The sequence below is a fragment of the Musa acuminata genome, chromosome BXJ3-9, assembly GCF_036884655.1.
Source record: "Musa acuminata AAA Group cultivar baxijiao chromosome BXJ3-9, Cavendish_Baxijiao_AAA, whole genome shotgun sequence".
NCBI lineage: Eukaryota > Viridiplantae > Streptophyta > Magnoliopsida > Zingiberales > Musaceae > Musa > Musa acuminata.
In genome coordinates this window covers 37,884,968-37,892,611 of record NC_088357.1, presented here as the reverse complement: position 1 = coordinate 37,892,611, position 7,644 = coordinate 37,884,968, and positions in this window count along the sequence as shown.

Here is a 7,644-nt window from a genome sequence, read left to right as displayed (position 1 = left end):
TGTGCAGTTTACGTCTAAATGCAGTTTTACGTCTAAACACAATTTTATGTCTAAACGCAGGTTGCGTAGTTTACGTCTAAACGCAGTTTTACGTCTAAACGCAGTTTGCGTCTAAACGTAGTTCTACGTCTAAACACAGTTTGCGCAGTTTACGTCTAAACGCAGTTTTACGTCTAAACGTAGTTTTGGAAAGATCTGAACTTAGAAACTCGTTCGTAAAACCACAAAAGACAGTTTGCAGTTATAAATGGAATCAGAACATAAACGTAAACTACAATGTAAAGTTTGTACGAAAACACCGATTTACGTCTGAATGCAGATTCGGAAAGATCAGAACTTAGAGACTTGTTCGTAAAAGCGCAGAAGACAGTTTGCAATTATAAATGGAATCAGAACGTAAACGTAAACTGCAATGTAAAGTTTGTACGAAAACACCAATTTACATCTGAATGCAGATTCGGAAAGATCAGAACTTAGAGACTTGTTCGTAAAAGCACAGAGGGCAGTAGCTATGTAGGAGGTTTGCAGTAATGATAAAGTGCTCAAAGTAAAAGCAAACCAGAGATTTAGAGTGGTTCGGTCAGTCTTGACCTACTCCACTTTTGGCTTCCTCCACCGACGAGGTCACCGACGTCAACTAGAGGCCTTCCTTCAATAGGCGAAGGCCAACTGCCCTTTTACAGTTTCACTCCTTTTGACGGGATCAGGAGACAACCCTTACAGAACCTTTCTCTCCTCTCTTTACAACTCAAGACTTTGAAGAACAGAAGGAGGAGAACTTAAAGGCTTTTCAACAATTTTGAGCTCAAGAATCACAGAGAAGATCAAGATTTCGGTGTAGGTCTCTTACTCTTTCTGTGCTAAATGGGTGGGGTATTTATAGGCCCCAACCCAATTCAAATTTGGAGCTCAAAACGATCAAATCCCGGAATTCCGAGATCAGGCGGTTGCACCTCCTGACTGGAGAGGTTGCACCGCCTAGCAGAGCTCGGAGACTGAGCCCAGGCGGTTGCACCTCTCTGTCAGGGGCGGTTGCACCGCCTGAGTCTGGCTCGGAGACTGAGCCCCAGGCGGTGCCACCTCTTGACTGAGGCGGTTGCACCTCTCTGCTAGAGCTCGAAGACCGAGCTCAGGCGGTGCTACCTCTCTGTCAAGGAGGTTGCACCGCCCAGTCTAGCTCGAAGACTGAGCTCAGGCGGTTGCACCTCCTGGCTGGGGCGGTTGCACCACCCAGTCTCGCTGGGAGACTTAGCCCAAGCAGTGCCACCTCCTGGCCTAGGCGGTTACACCTCCTGGTGCAATCAAGGTCCGAATGGTTAGCTCCATTCGGCCCAATTTCAATCTTTTCAGGGGCCTAATTGCCCCAAGATTAAGCTAATGGGATCACCTCCCATTTTCCAACTTAATCAACGTGCTAACTATGATTAAATCTAAGACAATTTCTGCAGCTTTGCTCCGATGCGTCAATCGCTTCTTCCGGCAAGTTTCCGGCGAACTTCCGTCGATCATCCGATGAACCCTCGGTGATTCTTCTGCGGACTTCCAGCAAACTCCTGGACTTTGCGATGATCCACTTGGCGAGTTCCGACGAGCTTCGCTTGGCAAGCTTTTGGACTTCTCGGATCTATTCTCGCAGAACCTCCGACGACCGTCCGAACTTTCGTCGAACTCTCGAACTCCCAACGTGATCATGATCTTGACTCCGGCGCAACTCCTGCTGCTTGTCTAACTTTCATCGTAGTTAATCCTGCACACTTAAAACAAAACTTCGATCGAGACAATTAATCCTAAGCAATTTAACCAAGTTGTCCGGCATGTCATTGGTCCCTCGACGCTTCGTCCGATTCTTCGGCGCATCGTCCTCTCCTACAGCCTATTGCCCAATCGGCCAGTTGACTCCGCAACTCCGATATCCTTGGCACAATACCCGCTCTTCTTGGCCCGATGCCCGAGTCCACGGCCCGAAGCCTTCTGTCGATACGTCGACCGATCCACCGGCCCGACGTCCAATCTTCTGACATGTTCCTTCGGCACAACATGATTTTCCTGCTTTAATTGTCTCATCCTGATCGAAGCATCCTGCATCACTCAAAACGCAGATTAAATCATAAACATATATCAAGTAGTTTCATCATCAAAATACGAGATTCAACAGGTTGTAGATAGTGCAATCGAGTTTTGTTTCTTGGAAGACCAAGAAACAAGTGCATGTCCTAAAAATTGACATGTTGCAGATATACTTTTTCTATATAATCTACATCCAGCAAAATCCGCATCAGCATAAACAATTAGTTTAAAGTTCTCGAATTTTGGATACCATAATCCTAGATTAGTGGTACCTTTAAGATATCTAAAAATTCTCTTAATTGCTTTAAGGTGAGATATCTTAGGATTAGATTGAAACCTAGCACAAAGTTCTATACTAAACAAAATATCCGGTCTAGTTGCGATGAGGTACAGTAAACTTCCTATCATACCCCTATAAGTTTTTTGACCAATGCTTTCTCCACTTCCATCAATGTCTAACTTAGTGGAGGTACTCATGGGAGTATTGATAGCCTTTGAGCTATCCATATTAAACCTTTTTAGTAAATCTAAAGTATATTTTGTTTGACTAAAAAAAATATCATTACTTAGTTATTTGTTTTGTAAGCCTAAAAAGAAAGTTAATTCCCCAATCAAACTCATTTCAAATTTAAGACTCATAATTTTAGCAAATGATTTACAAAGAGATTCATTCGTAGAACCGAAAATAATATCATCAATATAAATTTGAACAATAAGAAAATTATTTTCAAATTTTTTGATAAACAATGTAGTATCGACCTTACCTTTAGAGAAATTATTTTCAATAAGAAATGAGCTAAGTCTCTCATACTAAGCCCTTGGGGTTTGTTTCAATCTATAGAGATCTTTAGTCATTTAAACACATGATTAGGGAGATTATTGTTCTCAAATCTAGGAGGTTGTTCAACATAAACTTCTTCGGAAATAAAGCCATTAAGAAAAGTACTTTTAACATCCATTTGAAACAACTTAAAATTATTACTACTGGCATAGGCAGGGAGCATCCTTATGGCTTCTAATCATGCCACATGAGTGAAGGTTTCTTTATAATTGATACCTTCTTCTTGGTTAAAACCTTTAGCCACTAATCTAGTCTTGTTTCGAACCACGATACTAAATTCATCTTACTTGTTTCTAAAGACCCATTTTGTACCAATAACTAAATGATCATTTGGTCTAGGAACAAGCTTCTACACATCATTTCTCTCAAATTAATTCAACTCTTCTTATATTGCGATGACCCATGAATCATCTTTCAAGGTCTCGTCAATGCATTTAGGTTCAATTTGGAAGAGAAAAGCAACATTTGCACAAAAATTCTCAAGAGAAGAATGAGTTTGAACCCCTTTTGATGTGTCTCCTACGATTAGCTCCTTAGGATGAGCATCTACATACTTCCAATCCTTGGGTAAGGATGTTTAGGAAGAATATGCATCCAAGTTGCTAGATGGAGAAAGGGTTTTATTTAAATTCAAAACATCAAAATTAACATCATCATCAATATCATTTTTCTTAACTTCGGAAACTTTATTAAAAACAACATGAATAGATTCTTCTATAATCAAAGTTCTTTTGTTAAAGATATGAAATGCTTTAGAAACAAAAGAATAGCCAAGAAAAATTTCTTCATCGGATTTTGTATTAAATTTACCTAAGGCATCTTTTTCATTCAAAATAAAATATTTACATCTGAAAATTTTAAAATAAGAAACGTTGGGTTTTTTGTTGTTCCACAGCTTATAAGGAGTTTTGGAAAGTAATGGTCTTACTAGAACCCTATTTATAACATAGCATACTATATTTACGGCTTCAGCCAAAAAATATTTGGGTAGGCTATGTTCATTGAACATAGCTCTTGCCATTTCTTATAAGTTTCTATTCTTTCTTTCTACTATTCCACTTTGTTAAGGATTTCTTAGAGTAGAGAAGTTGTGGTTGTATCCATTAGATTAACAAAATTCTTGGAAATCATGGTTTTGAAATTCACTACCATGATCACTTTGAATTGATGAAATCATAAAACCCTTTTCATTTTGAACAAGTTTACAAAACTTAGAGAAATACCTAAAGCATTTACTTTTGTATGCCAAAAAATAAGTCTATGTGTATCTACTATAATCATCCACGATGACAAATGTGTATTTGCTACCTCCTAGGCTTGATGTAGTAATTAGTCCGAACAAGTCTATATTGATCAATTGCAAAAGTCTAGAGGTGCTTATTTAGTTCTTAGTTTTGAAGCTACTTTTGATTTGTTTTCCTAGTTGACATGTATCACACACATTATCTTTGATGAACTTGATATGAGGAATTTCTCTTATAAGTTCTTTAGATGAAATTTGAGAGATTAGTTTCATGCTAGCATGACCTAATCTTCTATTCCAAAGCTAAGCATCATCATTCAAAACCGAAAAGCACATTTCATTACATAGATCATTAATGTCGATAGTATATATATTATTTTATTTTAAGGCAATCATAGATGTATTTTTGTGTAGTTTTTCAATAATACAAGCATTGGATTCAAATCTAATGATGTATCCTTTATCACACAATTGACTAATGCTTAAGATATTATACTTTAAGCTATCAACCAATAACACATCTTCAATGATTTTCAGGAGCTAAATGGGCTATTCAATCCAGCCTAATTCAACCCTGTTAAGGGCCCAGTTGGCCCCTAATTAAGTTAGTGGGATTACCTCCCAATTCTAACTTAATTTACTGTCTAACTATAATTACTAAGATATAATTTAAGGCACTCTTGTTTCGAAACATTAATTGCTCTTCCAGCGATCTTTCAGCAATATTCCGACGAACTTTCAACAATGTTCCGGTGGACTCCCGGCAAGCTCCTAGACTTTACAATAATATTCTTGGCAAGTTCTGAAGAGCTTCTTTGCTAAGCTCCTAGACTTCTCGGTTGGTTCCGGTAGAACTTCCGATGAATGTCCGGACTTCTAACGAACTCTTGAACTCCCAACGAGATCTCGATCTTAACTCTGGCACAACACCTGCTTTATGTCTTAGTGCTATCGTAGTTAATCCTGCACACTTTTCTCAACATATAGATTAGATCAAATAATTTACAATTGATTTCATCATCAAAATTTGAGATTCAACAGGTTGGTCTTCGCCTAGTGAAGGAAGACCGTTAGTGGATGTCGGTGGCCTCGATGGAAGAGGAATCGGTAGAGTGGATGTAGGTCACGACGACCGAACTACTATCAAACTCGGTTTGCATTTCTATTTGTGCAATTTACCTTTACTGCAAATTGCCTTCCTTACTTTGCTTTCACTTTGCTTATGAACAAGCATTAAATTTTAAGTTATCTTCCGAGATCGATTTTTTATCGTACGAAGATTTTTCAAACTGACGTTTTTATCCGCTGCACTAATTTACCCCTCTTAGTGCTGACTCGTTCCTAACAATATCCCCAAGTCATCGATGACATCCTATATCATAGGCAAAATATCGAATCACGATATACATGAGCCTCGAGTGACTCAACTAACTCAACCTAAGTTAGGAATCGATTCGTACTTATAACAATGAAAGGCCACGTGGGTCAATCTAATTGTCTCACATTTATCGATGTAATATTATCAAGAGAGGGGATTTTGATTCGGTCTCCTATAATGTGTCACACATATACATATTTAATATATATCTATATCACATATATATATATATATATATATATATATATATATATATATATATTTATTTATTTATTTATTTATTTATTTATTTATTTATGTATATATGTGGCGTTGCATCTCCATGCCCTATGATCATCCATCTCATCCTCGTCGATTCCGTCAGCATCTCAGCACGTCTCCATGTGTCACGATCATTTGTCTTGGCCACGTGGGTCCCGCTATTACCTCGACACTCCCGCTGTGCCTCCTCGTGTAATTACACTATAATCACATGCATGTAGGCCCGATAGTAAATGAGAAAAAATATAAACTCGCAGGCCTCAATAATAATAATAATAATAATAATCACATCACACGGTCCATGGTCATCCATCCACATCATACATTACACGTACATATCTTTATATAGGACTACTAGATAAATAATAATAGTTAAATAAACTTTTTAAAAAACTAATTTTTTTAGAAATTCGGGACATGTAGGAAATTTTTTTAATTATGAAGGGTATTTTGGTAATTTGAATAGAAAGGACAAAACCTAGAATCTCTAAAATTTTAAGGGGCAAAATTATCCTTTTGCACCCAAAACCCTACAGCCCCATGATGTCACGACCCGATGAGCCAACTGACCAATAACTCCATTTTGGTCCGTGGTTGAAGGACCAAAATGCTTAAACGGGAGTTAACGTAGTACACTCATCAGGCCCTTATAAGCTAATCATACACATTGCCCACTTCACTTTGTTTTCTACTTTCCTTTCTTTCTTTTCTAACGGAGAGGGCACCTTAAGTCTGGCATCCAATCCGAATCATAGTTGGAAGTTGGAATAGCCCGAGTCGAAGAAGGAATTGATATCCATATTTGAGTAAACTAACTAGAAATCCATCGAGTGTGTTAGAAATCGACAAACTCATCCATTTGACTGTGCGTGCTATCAAGAAGCGGCCGTCCCTTTCAGTAACTCCTATCTAACCAGTACTTCCTTTCTTCCCTTCCTAGCTCACTCAATTTCTTCCTCATTCCGCTACCAATCTCTTAATGAGATGTTACACCTACCGAGCGTGAGTTAACATAGTACACTCATCAGGCCCTTATAAGCAAATCGTACACATTGCCCACTTCCGATGTGGGACTAATGAGATGTTACACCTACCGATGTGGGACTAATGAGATGTTACACCTAAAATGCTTAAGCGTGAGTTAACATAGTACACTCATCAGGCCCTTATAAGCAAATCGTACACATTGCCCACTTCCGATGTGGGACTAATGGGATGTTACACTATCCCCAACTCAATTAGCTTGACGTCCTCGAGCCCTCTCACCCTGCCCAAATGCTAGGTCGGCTCTGATACTAAATGTCACGACCCGAGTCTGATGAGCCAACTAGCCAACGTAGTACACTCATTAGGCCCTTATAAGCTAATCAAACACATTGCCCACTTCCGATGTGGGACTAATGGGATATTACAATATCCCCAAATCTATTAGCTTGACGTCCTCGTCAAGGCCTGAAATAACCCAGATCGAACCCTAGCATAGTGCATGTAAGGTTTAACTCAGTGGTGGCTCCACGCTGTAATGAGTTCTCTGACTCCATCCATAGGTAGCCCTTTCCTACTCGAGACCTCTCACCCTGCCCAAATGCTAGGTCGACTCTGATACCAAATGTCACGACCCGAGTCTGATGAGCCAACTGGCCAATAACTCCATTTTGGTCCTTCAACCACGGACCAAAATACTTAAGCGGGAGTTAACGTAGTACACTCATCAGGCCCTTATAAGCTAATCATACACATTGCCCACTTCCAATGTGGGACTAATGGGATGTTACACTATCCCCAACTCAATTAGCTTAACGTCCTCGTCAAGGCCTGACATAACACAGATCGAACCTTAGCATAGTGCATGTG